Below are 21808 nucleotides of genomic sequence, written 5' to 3'. Positions count from 1 at the left end.
ATCGTAGTATAGTGTTTAACGGAGGCCAGCTGGCGAGTGCACCCCAAAAGCATCACACTCATAGCTTCCTCCTTAGAGCATTACCTCCCATGCAGGAGTCGCCGATGCGATCCCCGCTTGGAATGAGTGGGTGGGTGAAGGACTAGTTGAAATACAATAAATGTAAATTCTTTTGTATATGGATTTTACTACAGTCATCAGTGGTGTAGCGTAACATACCTTGAGTAATTTGTTTATATTACTGTTGTTGTATTACTACATGAATCAGTTGTGAACATAACATTATTGCAACACAGTGCTTTCCCATACTTTAACCAGAAGAGGTCCTCATCAAGCTTAGATTTAGAACGCTTCGAGTAACAAACCTTTTTCCGATACAATTGATTCGAGCGCTTCACTGGTTCAGAAAGCTTTCTTTCACTATCACTACAAAATAACAATAAAACAAAATCTACTATTTACAATGTATTGGCTTGTTCAGCTAAATCAAAAAGAGCTAACCAAAATCCAATAATTCAATATCTCCACACTCCTACAACTACCCACCCTGAGTGCGTTTGGGAGCCATTTTATATCATTGGCCCCGCCCATGGACTATACCATTTTATTGTTTGGCATAGTAATATGTAGACAAATATACACATAAACGATATTAGAACTATATAAATTGTATAAGTGAATAAGTATGCATACATAACTCAAAATACAACACAACACACAACCAATATGAATATAAACAACAGAAAAATAAGTTTTATCACCAGCCATGAGGGCATGACCCTGATGATGTCACCACAAAATGGCCGCTCTGACTGGATGGTGGGAAAATATTGTATAAATGTCCTCGGTTGCAGCCTGAACTGGTTTGATTCTAAAGAGTGGATACTGGTGAGTGTTTGTAACCTTTCTATGCTTTGGTTTTTAATAAATGGTGTTAAAAGGAACATGTGTTGGTGCTTATTTCAGTGTGAATGGAAAGATGATGTGGTATAATGTTTGCATTGGATTTTCTTTATGGAAATGGTAAGCTTGTGCTTCATCTTACTCCATTTCGGCCATGTTAAAATATTTTGTTTAAATAATTGTTTTGTGTACGATTTTTTTTTTTCTGTTTGAACTAAATTAAATCAATTGAAACACAACGATAACCTTAGACAGAAGACAAAACTTACTTTTTCACAATAAACAAACACACATGCATAAAACACTGACAGCACTACACAGATCAGTGTATACTTAATTGTTTGCCGACGTAGCAGTCGATTCTATTCCCCTCTAGGAAGTTAAACTAAACTGAGAAATCAAAGTTTCATTTAGCAATGCTTGCAAAAAAGAGGCCATTATACTATCAGAACTCAAAAACTCTCATTGGTTTTAAGTAAGATTATACTGAACATTCGCTTCTGCATTACTATCTGTTTAGCCCCGCCAACTGATACACACACAGTAGTTAATTGTTTATTTTGATGGTCCCTTTAACGCATTTTGTTGAATTTAAGTTACATTGCATCTACATGGCAACTAATTCTCAATAGATTACAAGTAGACTGTTGTGTTGGGGTTCGTATGTTGACATGTACTTGCAAAGTTGTAGTCAGTTAAATGTTAAAGGGGCAGTATCAGCAGGTAGTTATCAGACAATCTTTTAATACTCAAATGAGAAGTAATTGGCGTGTAGTTTTAATGCAACTTTTAGTCAAAATGTGCAATAGGGATCATCAAAATAAAGATTTACCAATTGTTTCTAGTTTCACACTGCTCATAATTAACCTTAGGGTTAACAATTAATCCTACTGACATTTCACTTGTCATTCCTTAACTCTTATTTGCAGTGTTCGGTTCACTGATTGGGTGAATGCAGTTAATGACCTGTATTCTAGTCTCTAGAGTTGTATTGCCAACTATCAAGTTTTTTGTTTGCTTCTTTGTTTTAGGATGAAATTGTCATACAAGGATATTAAGATACTTGTCACAGTTAGTTTTTAATTTAGCCTTTTTTTTTTTACTTTATCCCTCTCAGATGCTGAAACCAGTGTTTATAGACAGTACAACACGCTGTTAAAGATCTACTGAACTCATCCAGTGAAGAACAACTTGACCAAAACAGTGAGAAGGATCCTCGAAATGTAAGGGTGATGACTTGCATTTTTTTGGAAACATTTTCACTTTCAGGGAACTCTTGTAAATGGGGTTTGAATGGAGCACAAACAATTTGTTTAGCTGCACATCATTTACTGCTGACTCATTTTTAGCAGAATCTAGAAGAACATGAGAAAAGTATCTTGACATAACCTTGTAAATACTGACATGAACTTGTGAATATTACTAAATGGGCTTGGAGAGGATTATTTGAAGAGTAGTGGGATTTTGGGGAAAGCTTGTACGTTTCTATTTTTTTAAACATTACACATTTAAGCATTGTGAATCTGGAAATGATGAATGAACACAACTAAATAATGAAGATCCTAAAAACGATGTCATATTGTGAAGGGGAAAAAAACAGTACACTGTAAAAGGTGGTCAGTTCCATGAAATCCGTTTTTGTTAGGACAACATAAAATGAATTTAACTCATTAATTTTCAACAAATGTAAGTCAATTGAACAAAAAAAAATTGTTGTTCCAAGAAAAATTCAACAATTGTGTTATTGCAGCTCATTTTAAATAAGTAGTTTGAAATAATAGCCAATTTTTTTATTTATTATTATTATTTTATTCAATTTATTTTATTATTATTATTATTGTTATTGGTATTATTATTTTATATATATATATATATATATATATATATATATATATATATATATATATATATATATATATATATATATATATATATTTTTTTTTTTTTTTTTTTTTTTTTGAGTGTATGTGCCATGCAATGCAATACTGTTTAGCACTGTATGGTCTGGTAGTTAGGCATTGTTTGGATGCCAATAGGATATGCATGACACAACCATTTTTACAAATCCTGTTTTTGTAGTTTACATAGAGACAATATTGTTTGCAGTTGAAATCTGTTGTTGCATTTTCAGGCTCCCAAAATGCTGTTACGCTAAAATGCATATGCTGTTTTTGTTTTTAGTTAAAACCATTGTTGTTTAAACTCCCCTATAGTTCTTCCTTGAGTTATTTGACATCTATAGGCTTCAAATTTTAGCATAAAAGAGCCAAGGAAATGTTCTGTTATATACTCCACCATGCAAAATGATTACTGTCTGTATAGTGCTTTAGACTGCAATATGATGCAAGTTCTTGCACCCTTACCCGAATTGCTTTGCAATCACTTTAAAACTTAATATCTCTGATAATCACAACACAAGGTGATAAAGCATGATTATTTGTTGTGTGCATGTGCATGACAGATTCTGCTCTTTTTTTCCCTGCAGTGACATTTTATGGTATTGTCACTGGAAATCCAATATTGTAAGAGGCTGTGATCAGTATTGTCTCTTTTTTTTCCTCTCATACTGAGTCAAATCACTTTTCTCAAGCACATAATTGAGCGTGATAGATGCAATCCATCATTTTCCAGCCCTCCCCCCTTTACCTGTGACATTCTGTATAGATTTTCCCTTCAAGAGAAATGATCTGATATAAATATGATCTGATCTCTCCAACTAAGAGGAAGGACTCTTTCTGTTTTGTGTACCTGTTTTTTTTTTTTTTTTTGTAATTTTATTTTTTTTTTTTTCTGAATCCTCACTAATCTGCTCTCAAATAAACAAATTATTTAAAGTCACATTGCTTGTGTGAACAAGCCCTGAAATATGCTGGGAAATTAATTCCTGTTATTAAAGCATTAGTTAATGCAAAATTACATCATTGTATCCTTCCTATCCTTTATACCAGTGTATGTTTTTTTTTCATAACTCATTTCTAATAACTTATTTAATTTATCTTTGCCATGATGGCAGTACATAATATTTTACTAGATATTTTTCAAGACACTTCTATACATCTTAAAGTGGCATTCAAAGGCTTAACTAGGTTAACTAGGCAGGTTAGGGTAATTAGGCAAGTTATTGTATAACGATGGTTTGTTCAGTAGACGATCAAAAAAATATATAGCTTAAAGGGGTCAATAGTTTTGTACTAAAAATGGTGTTTAAAAAATTTTAAACTGCTTTTTATTCTAGCTGAAATAAAACAGATATAACTTTTTCCAGAAGAAAAAATATTATCAGACAAACTGTGAAAATTCCTTTGCTCTATTCAACATCCTTTGAAAAATATTGTTCATCCTTTGAAAAAGAAAAAATTCAAAGGAGGCTAATAATTCTGACTTTGTGTGTGTGTGTGTGTGTGTGTGTGTGTGTGTGTGTGTGTGTGTGTGTGTGTGTGTGTGTGTGTGTGTGTGTGTGTGTGTGTGTGTGTGTGTGTGTGTGTGTGTGTGTGCGTGCGCGCATGCGTGTGTGTGTATAAATACATATGTATTTATGTATATACTGGATATATAAACTAATTATGTTATGAAATGTGTAATCAAACGAAACTTCACAGGGGAAAAGTACTGAACACATGAAGAAATTGAAAGCCCAGATAGCAGCTGAAATCTCTCAGAAGTTATTCAGCAACCCGTTGTCATTGTAAATTAATATTTAGCTGCTTTAGTCAAGCAACTGCAATACCAGGATGATAAAGATGAAACTAGAGTGGTCATTTCAGCAAGACAATGATCCTGAACACAGCCAAGAAAACTCTCAAATGCTTTCAGAGAAATAAAATCAAGCTGTAGAATGGCCCATCCAATCACCTGGCTTGAAATCAATAGAAAATACAAAATAAGATCTGATTGAGGAGACTCCAGAACCATCAAGATTTAGTAGATTTTTCGACTGAGAAAAAAAAAAAAAAAAAAAACCTCAGCAGTGCATGCAACTTTTTTCTTCTCCATATGAGAGGCATCTTTATGAAAAAGTCTCTTATATAGAATATTAAATACAGATCAGTAGATTTTTTTGTTGTTGTTTTGCCTTTATGTTAATTTTTACCAAAACCTGTTTAAATCCCATGTTAACAGCTTCAGAAATAGAAATATTTAGAAATTATGAATAATTATTATTAATAAAAAATAATAATTTATTTGAAAAACAATTTAAAAATAAAACAAATTTCTCAAAAGGGGTAATACTTTTGCCTCCAGCTGTTCATCCCTTTTGTTTAGACCATATACTGTAGAACAATATACAATTATTGTTGTACTGGCATTTACCCTAATAATATTCTGCTTTAAATGAACCTCACAAACCAAAGGAAAGGGCAATGATGTTCTCTCTCACAACAGAGCAATGCTATTCTGCTGTTTCATTTCTTAGTTTCCATAAATGTAGAGATAAATGTTGTGCTTCGTCATCTGGCAAGAAAAGTGTACGGCGCTAAAGGCAATAGAAGGCATTTTCCAGACTCGGCAGCCTAGTGTTACTGAAAGCCCTGTCGGTACATCAGCACGCACAGCGTTCGTGATTGAGTGGGCCCGGTATAGACCACTAAGCAGAGGAAGAGTTCCCCTGAGAGCTTTCATTATGGGACGCATATTACATTCCCTGCAGTGGAGAGATGAGGCGCAAAAGCCACCAAGCAAGAGTCTTTCATTTTCCCTCAACGCGCTCATCGATATGCCTCGGCCTACAGGTAACCTATGGGCCAATCTCCAGAGCAATCTCATTGACTGAATCCCATTACAAAATATAATTTCTGAACCTAACAGAATGATTGCCACCAAACACTTTAGCATTTCATTTGAGATATTTTCCCCGCTGCTGTGGTTTTGAGCAACGCTGCAGTCTGCTAATCTGTAAAAGTGTTACAAAACTGCATTCATTACAAGCTTATACTGAACATGTACATGATAGCATCACACAGCTGGTGCAGGTTTATGATTTTCTCTATCCACCACATCCAAAAGTTGCACTGTTGGATTGAGATCTAGTGGCTGTGAAGGTTATTTTGTATCGTGGACCCATGGTTTAGAAATCCTGGGCCTGTTCTCACCAAGAATTCTACAGCTGAAAGTAGCTCCAAATTTGCCAATTTACGAGAAAATGTTTAAAATAACAGTCCTAAATTACTCTAAAGGCCTGTTCAAACCAAGCACAATAACTATAAATATAATTGTAACAATAATTATAACTTCCACACTGACGAATGAGACTAATCTGTTTAGATTTTGTTTCTATTTATTCGTTGTTTATTCTGCATTACCCTTTTGTAACCAGAGGATGTCCTCATTGTGCTACTTTCTCATTTGACCAGTGAATCCAGCTTGTGTATTCTAATTAAACATTTGGCAATTGCACTCATTTACTATGTTCCCCAGCATTTTCAAGGCAACACAAAGACACCAAAACTAGCTCTGAATATTGGTCTTACCAATTTTTTAGATAGTCATTACCTTTAATAATCTTTAAAAAAAAAAAAAGGGTCTTAACATCTAGCAGTGTGCTTCTGAACAATGTTGTCTATAACTTTAAATTGCTAGAGCTCTTCATATTTCAGTGCATTCTGACTGTCAGTGTTTTGCCATTTATCAGCTGGGGAAAAAACATTCTGAAAGTGATCCCAACGATATTGTTTCTCTACATCTTTATTTTATCGTATAATAGGATTTTATCGTGGTCTGAAAGCTACTATTCTTTCACATTTAGAACTATTTTTAGAATTAGGTCTTTACCATCATCTTTATGGTTATAAAGCTTGGTGTGAACAGGCCTTGTTACAGCATGTGTAGTGATGGAACTTTAGAATCACTAAAACCAAACAACAAACCATCTCAAAATGACTGTATCTATGTATTTAATAAAAAAAAGTTCTGTAATGCAAATTTGACCATTTCTACATATTTCTCTAAATATATATTTAAAAAAAAAAGCTTAATACAATTTGAAAAAAATAAATTTGCTTAATTATTTTCCAACAAATTATGTTAATTTTCTCTTTGTCTGCAATTTAAAATCTTTATTCAAACATGGGAACAATTTTACTTGTAAATATTTAATTGAACATGGCAACACATACTGTTGTGCTTACAATGTTTCCATAAACAAATCATCAGCCAATCCTTGTTAATGTTAATGATGCTGTGTTAATATTGATGTTAGTGAGGGTCCAAAGTGTGTTAAGAAAATATCCCAAACACCATTACACCAAAATCAAACTAAATTGTTAATACAAGGCAGGACAGATACATTTTTTATGTTGTTTATAACAACCTGTGACTCAACTAACTCAGCAGCAAAACTTAAACTCATTATACCATACAATCTTTGTCTGATCATCTTTTATCTGACTTTTGTGAGCCTGTGTGAATTGTAGCCTCTGTTTCAAATTCTTAGCTGACAGCAATGACACCATTGCACTCTTTTTCTGCTGCTGTAGCTCATCTGCTTCAAGGTCAGATGTGTGATGAACATTCAGAGCACAACATAACATTTTTTATGCATAGCTCAGTAGCAACTACAGTAGTTTCTGAAACACACAGACGAGCAAGTCTGCAACCATGTAAAATTCAAACTCGCACCTCTTGGATCCACTGATGCTTTGGATGTTAAAACAAGTTTCCTGTTGAAGTCTATAGAAGAGTTTAGCTGGCCGTCCAACTCAATCAATAGAATGGAATGCTTTTGCACCACCTGAGAGTTGACTCACTTCAGTTTCCTTTACAAGTAAAAGAGATTTAGAGATTCAGAGACCAACAGAGAACCAGATCCACACTTATAGACTCTTGTAAAATCCATAAGAAATTGAGTGAAAATTATTCTTGTTTTACTTTAATGTTCTTCCAAAATGGCAATTTGCTCTTCCCCTAGTTATATTCTTAGATGTCAAACCTACAGAACATTGGCTGAATGTCAAATACATATGACAAACTCAACTAGAAACACTTCAATTAGTCATTTTCTTATTGGTAGAATTTTGCATTTCTTTATTAATGCAATACCCCGTTTGGAAACAACATCAAGCTTTCTGAAAAATCTGCTGACAAAGAACATTTTTTTACATTTGACTAAACATTAGATTCTTAAAACTCATCACTAAAATAAACTATTCAAAATAAGTCCAAGAGTTTTGTTTGAGGCACATAGTGGAAACTCTAGTGGATATTAAAACTTTGCCGACTGGAAATGGAAAGAGTCTTATTTTCCAAAACTATCTGGATGATTGTCAGAGTTTGAAGGGGTTCTCTAAAGAAAGTTGTTTGCCCTCTTATACTTAAACAGTGAAATGCCTAAACAAAGATAATGGCAGTAACATATGTGGTAAAAATGTGGAGAGACATGCTCCAAACAGATATTTACCAGGAGCATTTTATTGGCATGCCTGTTGAGGACATTTGAAGTAGCCATGGTTCCCAGACATACTGCTGTCAGTCTGAATGTCTGGGCAAATCAGTTTACCCATTTTGCAATAAACCTTTAGTATTAGGATTAGAATGCAACTGATTACTATGCTTTACATAGTCTTTTACAGTAAACATTTGGAAGATGCATGATCGAAGATCTGTTCATGTATTGCCTGTGAATGGAACCCATGACCTTCTACCATACTCTGCTTGAGATATTGCTTATGGGATCTGACACATGGAGGGGCATGGTTTGGGCATTTTATACTAATTTTATGCTTTTATTAGTAACTGATTCTATCTTTTTGCCTGTTTTACCTTTGTAAAGCTGCTTTGATTCACTTCCCCAAATTTATTTATGCTTTAGATTTGCATTATGGGACCTTGTTCTTTCTTCCAACCACTTTAAACTTTGAAAACTTCGAAAAAGTGACATTAATCAACATTTTTTTATATTTTGTAACATTTTATGATTGTTGTGTATCACAGTACTTTTTGACTTATTTCTCTATATATTATTTTTATACTACACTATATTTACTATAACTGTAAATAAGCGGAAACAATTTTATGTTTGTGACAGAATTATGTCAAGTAGTGTTGCCTTGGTCATGTCAAGTTGTGATGACAAACACAGACAAGTTATGCTTTATTTGCCTGTCAAGTCATCATAAAGACATCTCAAACAATATCAACTTTAAATTAAAATTATAAATAAACTTAACTTATATCAACTAATTTCACGAGGATCGTGTACTTATGATTGACTATGGCTGGTCCCATATTAGCTATCACATGATTTACCAATCATATAAATCTAAGCTTGAGCATCACGTTGGTGCAGTGGGTAGCACGATCACCTCACAGCAAGAAGGTCGCTGGTTCGAGCCTCGGCTAGGTCAGGTGGTGTTTTTGTGTAGAATTTACATGTTCTCCCTGTGTTGGTGTGGGTTTCCTCTGGGTGCTCCGGTTTCCCCCACAGATAAAAAGACCTGCGCTAGGTGAATTGGGTAGTCTAAATTTTCCGTAGTGTACTGGATGTGTGTGAATGAGTGTGTATGGATGTTTCCCAGGGATGTTTTATGGCTGGAAGGGCATCCGCTGCATAAAACATGTGCTGGGTAAGTTGGTGGTTCATTCCGCTGTGGCAACCTCTGATTAAAAAGGGACTAAGCCAATATGAATGAATAATTAATTAATTAATTTATGAATCCAAACGCACAATAAGTAACCAGATTTTCTTACCTTAGTTATCTTCATCTTAATTAATCCCTGCCATTCACTCCTACTCCACCCGCTTTTTCCTAGATGAATCCAGTATAGGGCAAAGGTGGTTCAGTGGTAAGCACTGTTGCCTCACAGTAAGAAGGTCACTGGTTCAAGTCCTGGTTAGCCAGTCGGTATTTCTGTGCTGAGATTACATGTTCTCCCATGCTCGCGTGGATTTCCTCCAGATGCTCCGGTTTCCTCCCATAGTCCAAATACATGCAGTGTAAGTTAATTGAATAAACCAAATTGGCGCAGTATATAGAGCATTTAGTTCTAGGCTTCCAGCATACTGTAGGCTTTTCAGTGGTTTATAACACCATGGCAACTTTCAGTCATTATTAATAGGCCCAAAGATCTAATTCGGGTGTATGGGATCTCAGGAATTACCTGAGCTTAGACTCCCCTCTCGCCCTACAAAACCGGCTCAAGAATCTTTTGAGCTCAGGGGTCTCTCCCAGGACAGCTTGCCAAAGATGCCTTGTTAAAAATCATCAGCTAAGTGAGAACTCTTGAACTGAGTAAATGATACTTGATGACAATTGTCATGAGCATGCAAAAAAAAAAAATAAATAAAATAAAATAAAGGTTATCATGATTGTAAAGGTCTCATTATAGTCTTATGAAAACCCTTGACGTACACTGCTATAAAAAAAAAAATCATCTTTCTGCAGATATTGGTTTATATTTTATATATTTATATATCAAAATATACTGGAAATATTTAGATCAAAACTTTGAAAAGCCTTCTCAGAGCTCTTCAAATCATAAAAAGCTTTTTGTTTTCCTCTGACAACAGAGCTTAGGATAGTCAAATATTGTCAAGTAAGTTGTGTATTATGTTGTGGATCATGATGATTTTTTTTTTCTAAAATATGCAATTTGAGATTAAATTAACAAATAATGCTTACAGTAATAAGCATTATTTATGCAAAATGTACATAATGCAAAAAGGTGAAAACGAAAGGTCAAGTAAGATATTTGCTGTAATAAACATGCTGCACAAATTAAACATTCAGCAGATATTTGGTATATTGAATATTTAATATTAGGCTACCTTTGTACCATTGATTAGCCTTTCCACATAATGTACTCACTAAGCCTTTTAAATATAAGAGGGTTTTCAGTGGAGAGGAAGGAACACAATGTCTCATTAGTCTGAAAATGGAATGATGTCAGTCTCATTTTGTTCATCACACCTGGAAAGACGCAACAACTATACTGTGGTTATATAGTATGGTCTTGTCATTTTAAACTGCCTGTTTTTTTGTTTTTGTTTTCTTCTCACACATACTTGTTTCTCTCGATTATCCTTTTTATGAAGGAAACATCGTTAGAAATGTTCTTGTTTTGCTCTTTAAAAAAGAAAATGTGCAGCCTTGCTTAAGCGGAACGACTAAAGCGAAGAAAATTACCCCAATTATTTCTCTCCCACAACAAGATCATTCTGCAGGTCAGTTTCATCCTCAGGTGCTGCTTTTAATCACAATTAGCAATCAGGAAACAGCCGTCATGCTACGCTGTGGCAAGACGTGCGTTCGCATGTTTGTCTTGGTAATTGCGGCAAAAGCTGTCTCTGCTGAGGCAATCTGAAGTGATCTGATCTGCAGACGTTTGCTGCCTCGTCCTTCTTTCTCTGTGTAATTGTTCCGTGGCTTTTTCCAAGAAGCTCACTTTGTAAATGAGATGAGATTCTCTCAGAAGCGTTTGATTGGGATTTTGAGGCCTATCAATTTCTTTCTTCCAAGAACGCTTGTGTGCAGACTCAAGTGTGTTTGACGTCAGTGTTTAGTTTGTTTGGTTGGGGTAAAGGGCTGTAGATGACGCACGTTGTGTATTTGTATTTTCTCGAACACACTTACAGTTTTATTCAGATACAAGCAGTGGTTGTACAGTCATAACTGGGAGCAGGAAACAGCACAAGTTGAGGAAAGATTGTTTCGTAGATTCAACTTTATTTCTAGAGCTAAATGGTGATTGTTTCTAAGCAGATTAACGTATATGAAGGTCTAATAAATTGAAACTGCTTCAGTCCAGTTTACTTTAGTTCAGTGTAATGTAAATGTGACTGCACCAATGTGACTTAAAGTAATAATTCACCAAAAGTGAAAACCAAAAGTGACTGTCAACATCTAAAAAAATGTGTTTTGGAGTTTTGTGACCATTTAAGTTGAAAAGAGAAACTTATATATGTTCAAACCAGAAGAACGAATGTGCTCAAAATAACGCAAAAACAGCATATTTTCACATTTTAGTAAATACATGTGTCCTAATCCTGTTTTTAGCAACATGGAACACACACACACACATATATATATATATATATATATATATATATATATATATATATATATATATATATATAAAATGTTCCATGTTGCTAAAAACAGGATTAGGACACATGTATTTACTAAAACGTGAAAATATGCTGTTTTTGCGTTATTTCAAGCAAATTCGTTCTTCTGGTTTGAAAAAGAAATTTTGAAGCTTTGTCACAGCGATTAAATCCTTGTGGACTCCAGCGTGTAGACCAGATGTCTGTACAGGCTGGTACAACATGATGTCTTTGAGCTTTCAGCATTAAATCATGAGAAAGACTTGGTTTGAACCAATCAGGGCGCTCCATTGTGTATGAGGTGCAACTTCATTAATATGCATGATGGCTTCGAAGACTGTTTTTACATGTTTCAGTTTTCAGTCGACAGAGAGACGCCACATTATGTTGCAAACCATAATTAAAACAAGTGGAAGAAGAAGAATTGTTTGGAGACATGACATCGTCAGTGTTCGTTATAAATGAGCTGCAATTAAGGTTTTGTTTTCAATTCCCCGCTATAAGAGCACAGCTGGATTCACGTGTGGATTACAGTGGTCTGCTAACATGTGACAAAAACACGTTTGTAAGGAACACTTTTTTACCTGAGAGATTTTCTATGCCACAAAGGATTAAGGCAGTTCTGATAGCAAAAACGGGTGAAATCCAGATTTACCATTAGTCTTCTTTTTAAATCAAAAGACGCGGTTCCAATTGGTGTTGATTGACTCTACAGTTAGTACAGTTTTAATCAATTTTAATTTGATTGACTCTACAGTAAATGCTGCTCTCCAAATGTAAACTTGTAAACACCTTAATTTAACTATTACTGTCGGGTAGATTTTTTTCCGCATTTTGTGACAGGATAGTCTATACACACACAGCTTTCTGATGCTACCTACCGAGTGCATCTAATTTACCAAGAAATGCAGATTTTTTTTTTTGTTTTTTGTTTTTTTTTCCGTTCAACATGCAGTATCAAATTCCATTATAACTACACTCTTCCAATAGTTTCTCGCATCCAATATATTGTTTGTCATAATGGCATGCATGAAATGTTCCTGACTGAAGGCGAAAATGCCAAACTGCAGTTAAGGTCACCAAAATTAATAATTTAACAAATAATTTGATTATTGAAGTCTATGTAAACAGTCACTGTCTTTCTCCCCTGCGTCTGTGTGTTGTTTTGCCTCTGCGAAAATCAGTGCATGCTCAAGCCGAAACTCCCATTTTTATATAAACCATTCCCTCTTTTGCCATTCAACACTCCCACCTGAACAGAGCTGGATTCACCCACTCACCTGGCTTTTTTTTTAACTAGAGCTGTGAAAACACCCTGCTGAGAGAGGAGGGGGTTTATGGCCCTTTAACACAAAGAAGATTTTTTGAGGAAAGTTGAAAACCTTTTAACATTAAAAAAATGAATCTTGAATTGATTTAAAATATTCCATAAATATTATTTGATTAAAAATATTCTGTGAATGTTTATTACATTTTGTTTTTAAACCCTCAAATAAAATGTGTATTAATATTGGTATGAGGTGTAAATTTTAATTTATTCATTGATTCATTCATTTTCTTTTGACTTATTCCCTGATTATCAGGGTTAGCCAAAGCGGAATGATTTGTCAACTATTCCAGCATCTATTTTAAACAGCGAATACCCAATACTGGCAAACACCCATACACTCTTGCATTCACATACACACTCATACACTATGGCCAATTTAATTCATCCAATTCACATAAGGGTATAACTTTGGACTGTGGGGAAAACCGGAGCACCCAGAGGAAACCTGTGCGAACACGGCAAGAATGTGCAAACTAGTGTGCTTCTTGCTGTGAGGTGACAGTGCTTAATACTCAATACCCACTGTGCCGCCCCATTAAATTTATAGTATATTCAATTTAATATATCAGTGATTAAAGGTTTAAGACACCCTTCAGTACTTTTTGGAGATTTTAAGAGATTTGTGTGTGTTGAGCATCAGGTACATTAGCACCTATCAGCTTTAATTGTGTGAAAAACTGGATAATTTTGAGCTTTTGTCAGCTAATTTCATCCTTCGGGTTTAAAAAAATTTTTGGGGCAGGACCAAAATTAGTGATGTATCGCGTATCTGCGACATGTCTGTTTCTCATCATTATTCATAGCTAAGTTTTCTTACCCTATGAGAAGACCCTGCTTCTTAATTATACATGACTACACGTGCATTCTGATGACAGACTAATTTGGACAGACGACAAACCTGCCAAGCTGTGAGTCTGTGGCCCCACACAACGCAGTATCTGTTCATGAAGACTTGTATGTGTTTGTTTTCATGATCCATAGAGTTTGTTGCATGGCTTTCTCCACAATGCTGTCAGGACCACCGTTACAGCCAACCTGTTTGTGTGCAGCAAGCATTTTTGTTGGTAGAGCTGTACAGGAATTGGAGAATAGCGTACTTTGTCTTTTATCAGTTGAGCTTGTTACTATTCATACACATCCCCTATCTGTGCTGCCGTGTTCGCCTATGTTAAAAATACTGTGGATAACCGCTAGAGCTAATGGTCGGAATAGATGGAGAAAGAGACCTGCTCTAACTGCTACACACTGTGTCTGTGTCTGCATTTAGACCCGGGCATTCAGGAGAAGAGAAGTCCTCCTCATTTAGATTGTTTATATGAATCCAACCCAAGCTCATTCTGAAAACGTAGTCCCGCGGACGTTTCTGGAGACAGCTGAATACGTACCGGGAGGTATGTACGGCTGCATTTATTTTTTTCAAGCGAATGCTACGAGGCAGTGTGACGCTGTTCCTTTTTGCGCTTGCCGGCCGGCCGACCACTTACCTCCTTGTGGAGGGCTTTCCCGCTGCAACCCGTTTGTCCACTCAGCTCAGCGTGTACGTCGGCAGACTTGAGATGCAGAGAGGAGTTGACCACGGCGATCGGTTTCGAGTCCGGGGAAGAGCAGTTCCAGAAATCAGGTAAGACAAAAACAGAATCCCAAAAATTAAGTGAACGAGTTTCATAACGGGGTGAGAACGTGGTGAAATCCGAAAAACGCTGCAAAAAAATAAATAAATCAGGCTTTTCTTTTTTTGGACGGCTTTTGTAAACTGTTGCTCGGGTTTAGGGAAGCGAGTGGGCGGGTGGGTCGATCAGTAAAATTGGTGGGGTTTAGGTAAGGAGGAGGGCGGGTCAGCTAATTGGCCGGTCACGCAGTCAATCATCCGGTCAGTCGGACAGCGGCCTCTGGTGGGTTCACGCGAGAACAGCTCGGGCGCGAACTGCACTCGCGAGAGGCATTTGATATGTGAAAAAGCACACACACCGGCCTCTCGCGGATTCGCAAAAACAAAAACTGCAGCCGTACATACCTCCCGGGACGTATTCCGCGGTCTCCAGAAACGTTCGCGGGACTACATTTTCAGAATGAGCCTGGGTTGTATGAATCATGATTGTCTTTATAATGACATAAAAATGTGGTTATATATTACATGAAACTATGAATAGGCTATTGTCGATTCAATTAAATTACTTACTGTTTTCTTTGCATTTTAACCTTGTAAACTATGAAATTATACATCTCCTCACATTTTATATCGGATTATTTATTTTGAGGAAGCAGTTGTGAAAAGAGTACTGAAAAAACATATTCAATTATAAGTGTCATCACTTGCCTGAAAATGTAGTGCAAGTAGAGTAAAAGTATCAATATGTGTGTAAACAAAACATTCTGTAGTGCATTGAGTTATTGCCCAGCAGGCACACAATGTCATAAGATGTCAATATTAGGCTAGAATTAGATTGTGATGTCAGGTGACCAAAAATCAATGTTTAACCAACGTCTAAGGACAACATTATTTTGATGTCCAATAACGATGTCAAATGTCATTGATATTTGGTCAATTTTAGGTTTTTAGAAAGTGTCCAAAATCCAATGTCGAGCAAAAATTTTAAACCATTTATTCATCAGGTATGGCAATCAAAATCCAACGTCTAATAGATGTCATAGTGGTAACGTCCACACAACTTTAAGCTGTAACATCATTAGACATTGATACTTGGTTGGTTTTAGGTTGGCCGTTGGACATTGATATTGGCCTGACGTTGAGTTCTGACGTCAACCTGATTTTCATTTCCAAAAAAAGTTTTTTTTTTTTTTTTGAAAAAATTCTGAGGTAGACTTGAACTGAAAGGGGGGGGGGGGGTTCATGACCCTTTAAAAGCATCAATTCAGTTCTTCCCAACAAAATTGATAGCTGTAATTAAAAAAAAGTTTGCCGCTCCACCTTCTTGAAATTGTTAAACAAAATACGTACATTATATAATATACAACATACAATAAATCCAAGAATCTTCCTTAGTGCCTTGCAAGCAAAAAAATCCAGGGTTTCCATGAGCACTATAGTGCCACAAACAGCTCTCTGAGCTCACGCCTGCAGGTGAGGAGACACATCTCTACACAGACACCTGAGAGAGACTTGCAAGTGTTAAGAAGCCCAGAGGTCCTTCAGCCATTCTGGGTCAGCATTATCTACCTCTTCCACTTCATCACCTCTCCATACTGCCACTGGAGATCAGCCGCTTGCCTCCAAGAACTTTTTGAATATAGTTGTCAGTCCAGAGAATGTTTCTGTCTTTAGAATAATCCCACGAGAACAAGCAATGAATGGAAATTTATACAATGAAAAATGCAAGGCATGGGGAACTATATTCAGTCATGAACTCCACTAATAATGCCTTCACGGCTCCAGATAAATATCCATACAAAAAATAGAGAAGCCAAAATGGCACATGCTGAAACCAAAACAAACCTCAGAGGAAACCAAACACCTTCTTTTTCTGTCTCACATGTTATAAGTACCTTCGTTGTGGAGTAAACAACAAAAAGTAGTGATACTACTATCACTCTAACTGGGCTTTGAAAATAGAGTAGCTGTTAGCAAAAAAAAAAAAAAAAAAAAAAAAAAGATGTGTGATAAAACATTGATGTATTTGTATGATGTACACACTAGGCTCACTCACTATTCTTTGACTTAGTCCCTGATTTATCAGCGATCACCACAGTGAAATGAAACAACAATTACTCTGCAATATGTTTTACGTGGCAGATCCCCTTCCGCTGGGAAACGCACACACATACTACAGCCGATTTTTGCTTTACACAATTTAACTATATTGAATGAACTACCAATGGGCTCTATGCACAGCTAGAGTTTTATAGCCAATGTAAAACTTCCGGTGAAAGTATGAGGTGACTTTTCAATTCCACAAGGTTGTTTTTACAGCATGGATGTTGCACTGTAATCACAATACATTCAGTTTAATAAACTTAAGCATCTTTTTAGTTGTTTAAGCGTAAAATTAGATGAAAGACCATTTTAACCACTAGTGCCCTTAGTAACAACAGAAATTCCATTGAAAATACTGGGGTAAAATAAATGTTTATATTTTAAAGACATGGCGGGGGGAAATGGAATTTAATGCAGTGCTTCTTGTCCAATCTGAGACCAACTTCGTTTATCGTATATCTAATAGCCAGTGAAGATCATCGAGTTTTAAAGAAATCAGAACTTAATCAAGATAATTTTGTTATGGAAAGACTGGCTAAAAATTAAATGTCAGTGTGCAAATAGCCCATTACTCTGGCATATGTTTTATGTGGCGGATACCCTTCCAGCTGCAACACTTCACTGGGAAACTCCCATACACACTGGCACACACTTTTACAAAGGAAAGAGCTGAATCAATAATTTCTCTCTTTTACCCTTAAATATTAAAATCATTTGCATGATCTTGTTTGAATAAACTTTCTTAAATTATGTTTCACTTATTTGTCTGGGTTAGCTGTGTAGCGCTATGCTTGTGATTCAGTGTTATAAATTATTTAATAGATTTCAACTGAATATATTTTTAAATATATGTGTATTTATTAAAGTGATAGCTCACCTAAAAATGATTATTGGAGTTGCATTCTTCTGTCAAAGTTATGCCTCTTTAACACTAGCAGCGTCTTTTTTTGCTGCCTGTCACTCTGGGTAGCGACCTGCTACAAATGCAGGTCTGTGTAGGTCTATACAGCATGAGTACAACTGGCCTCAGACGAAAGTGAAGAGTGGGGATGGGGGTGCTCCTGAGCCCTAGATCTAAACATGCAAATGTTTTCTAACAAAAAGCAACAGCACGCTATAGAAGAAATATTTTTTTTCATACTAAAAGGAGTTTACGTCCTAACCAACACCTGAAATAGCTTCTATTTCTCACAGGTGAACAGCAGGATGAACTGTGATCACCTCAGGTACACCTCATGTGTTTTATTCAGTGTTGAATGCTGTTATTGTGAGTGTGTATGGCATTTTACCTGACATGTATTGCCATAGTACTGAAAGCAGTGGTAGATAGTTTACCTCAGATCTAGAAACTAAAATAACCATTTGAAATTGAACTTTAGAAATGTGACTCAGATATCAGTGATTCAGCATCTACATTTAATAATGTTAAATAAGTTTAATATGTATCAATTAGATTATAAACCTTGCCATTTCGTAAGTGAGTAAGTGGGTAAGTGTGTGTTCTGTGCTTCTGAATGGCTGTATTTAAATGTATGTGTTGTTTCCTCTTGTGCAAACAGACCAATTGCTTACGTGCGTCTCGTCACATAGCGTGTTTTTAGGACACAGGGTTACTATGTAACCTGCTCACCTAATGTTTACCTTTGTAATATTCATATTATTTGCTAAGTAATAACCACCTCATGTGGAACTCTGAATCTGCCTCTCATTTCAGAGTTTGCTACTCTCCACCTGAGGTCGAATTTCGGTCACAGACACATACCATGAGAGCCTTCATGACTTGAATGAATCAAATATGTGGTTTTCCAGCAAGGCAACCCAGGGTGCTGAAATTTAATTGGCTAAACTGGCATTGGGCGGGTTAAAATAAACAAAACAAAGACAGCGTTCCGGCATGGAAAACACATTTTCAAAGCAGAATATCTGACTTTTTCATGTTAACTGAGAAGCTACATATAATCAAAGTAAGATATATGAAAAAATAGCATCAATCATTCTACAAATGAAGCATGAGCACACATTGCTTTGCATCTTATAAACACAACCCATCCTTAAAAATACATTGTGGACCACTCCTTTAAGTAGCTCATTACAGTATGTGGGGTAGTGTAGCTAACTATGATTAAAAAATTAACAAAAGCTTAACTGTTATTCCACTATAGATTATACGAGTTGTTGTAGCTCCTCTAAAACAGATAAACACAATCTTCCTTTAGATCTATATGACCCTATCCATAGGGACAGTAGAAATGGAAGATGTCAGAGATGGAAGATTTTCTCCTGGAGCTGAGGAAAGGCCGCCCACTCTTTTTGTGCCTTATTGGTCTAGTTTACCTTTAGAAAATGAGCATCAGCCTGAAGCAAACTCTTGGGAGTTTCCTCAAAGCAGTAATATCCCTGCAGGATGAATGTGAATGTCCTGTGACAGCGTTATTGCACTTTTAACACCATAATAACCGCTTCAGTGCTGCAGTCTCAAGTCAACATTTCTCTGCCTGTGGCCTTTTGCTAAAACAAAGTGGCTTCAGTAATTTCAGAGCGAAAGCTTATGTCCAGTAATTGTAGGATTGGAGCCATTATGACTAGGCCTAAAGCCAGAGCGAGCGCTAATGCACGTCATTAGCATGTCTCGCTGCTCATAAACAGCTCTCCGACCACTGTGTTGACTGCATGTTTGTGTCTTTGCTCTAATAAAGTGACGGCATTGGATGTGTGATGTCAGAGACTAATTCATTTCCATTCTGTTCAAGGCTCTGTAAGCCCTGCCAGCCATTCTGTGACAAATTAGCCCAAAAATCTGAAAAATTAAATCAACCATGACATCAGTTAATTAAGTTCCCTACTTATCATCATGAAACTTTGCTTTAATCAGGAAACAGAGGGGTTTTGTGTCACCTTTGTTGCTAATATTTTGGAAATTAGAACTGTGTTAATAATAAAGGCATATGCATTGTGATCAGGACCACCTTAGTCAGAGTAAACCAGTGTTATTTTAGTATTATTTTCAAACTAGTGTGTGTACGTGCGTGTTTGTGTCAATAGAAATGGTTTTCTTGTGTTTATTGATGTTGTGACTGCTGACAAAAGCAGCAGGACAAATTCTGAAGTGTTTTAGGCAATATCTTCTGCTCACATTGAGCCAAATACTACTGAACTCATTGGACATACTGTAAAGCCAAAAGCAACAAAAGAGTTTTTAAAGAGAAAGAAGTGTTATGTTATGCAATGGCCAAGTCAATCACCTGAGCTGAATTTGATTGAGCATGTATTTCCCTTGCTGAAGACAAAACTGAAGGGAAAATGCCCCAAGAACAAGCAGGAACTGAAAAGGCTGGGCAGAGAACCACCAGAAATGAAACCTGGTGTCTGGTGATGTATTTTCGTTCCAGAATTCAGGCTGTGAAAAGTGAAAGTTTGATTTATGAGTATTATTCTGTCCATTACTTTTTGATCCCTTAACAAGTGGGAGGCACATATGCATACTGTTGTAATATCTTCACTGTTGTAAATACGGTATGTTAATACCCTCAAATTAAAGGTGACAGTCTGCAGTTAAAGCACATCTTGTTTGTTTCATTTCAAATCCATTGTGTTGGTGTATAGAGCCAAAAATGTTAGAATTGTGTCTATGTCCAAATATTTAAGCACTTAACTGTTTTAATTTTGTGTATATTTTTTCCATATTTTGATTTTTATGTACTCTTAATTTCAGTTTTAGTACACACCAATTAATCTAAACAGGTGTTTTGATTTGATATATTTTATAAATCAAGCTTGAGGGATAAAGTCAAATTACCAATCATTTACCTCAGAGTATAGTTATTTATCATTTATCACTTAATTTTTATAATTGTATTAATTACTATTTTTTATTTATAATTTATAAATCTTTTTTTTCTTTTAACATTATTATTAATAGTTTAAAATTAGTTTTTAATTCCAAACCTTTAGCAAATTTGTTATTTGTTGTGTGCTTCTGTTCTATTTTTTTATTAATATTTGTAGGCTTTTTAAATTTTTTTATATAATAATTTTAAGTTAAATAAATAAAATAATAATGGGAAATATTTCATTAGCTTTTTTGCATTTTTTAAGTTTATTATGTATCAAATAGCTATATATCAAATAATTATAGAGAGTAACAGAAGCTGGGATAGGAGGAATTATACTAAATGGACTCATAACTGAAGCATTGTTTCAGACTCACCCCGGTGCATGCCTGCAAAATTCTTCTGTCACACAGTATAACCGAGACAGTGTGCAAACAAATCAAATAGCCTACGCAAGCAGTTATCAAAATATCCATCGTTGCGGAGTATCTTTATAAACTCGGTTATACTTTACAGTAAGTCTAACTGAACCAGTAAGAAAGCAAACTTTTGTAATGCTTTTGCAGAGGGTATACTGTAAAAAATGCTGGATTCCACACAATTCTGTCATGTTGTCCCAACACAAATCAATTAAGTTAACTTCATTGTTTTCATACACTGAACATAAAACAATTAAGTTATCCCAAAAAAACTCAAGAATTGTTGATTCAGCTCATTTAAATCAGCACTTTGAAAAAGCAGCAAAAGTCTTTTTTGTGTGAATTGTTATTAATATTTATGAGTCAATCTGATAGTTTCTGTTCTCCTTACGTTCACATTGTTTCTCTTCCTCTGGTCTAATCTACAGGCAGACTCCAGTAAACAGACGTATTTATTCTCATCACATAACTGTACCTCCAATTACCCCTGCTGCAGACAAGCCCATAGCACTAATGGTGGTGTGCACACATACGGCGGTATTACATAAATATGCCTACAGACAGCATAAACACACA

At 35.7% G+C, this 21808-nt stretch overlaps 1 long non-coding RNA gene across 3 annotated transcripts in view; it reads left to right on the top strand.

Moving 5' to 3' along the window:
- The first annotated feature begins 822 nt into the window (after positions 1-822).
- LOC141376180 (uncharacterized) overlaps positions 823-21808 on the top strand; it is a 93373-nt gene continuing 72387 nt past the window's right edge. For all 3 annotated transcript variants that reach the window (XR_012385579.1, XR_012385578.1, XR_012385577.1), the window contains exons 1-2: positions 823-888; positions 2021-2126. This is a non-coding gene — a long non-coding RNA (uncharacterized lncRNA). The remainder of the gene's footprint in view (positions 889-2020; positions 2127-21808) is intronic.

Source organism: Danio rerio, chromosome 9, assembly GCF_049306965.1.
Source record: "Danio rerio strain Tuebingen ecotype United States chromosome 9, GRCz12tu, whole genome shotgun sequence".
Lineage (NCBI taxonomy): Eukaryota > Metazoa > Chordata > Actinopteri > Cypriniformes > Danionidae > Danio > Danio rerio.
Note: the sequence above shows the minus strand (reverse complement) of the source record. Positions and strands in the feature narration are given on the sequence as shown.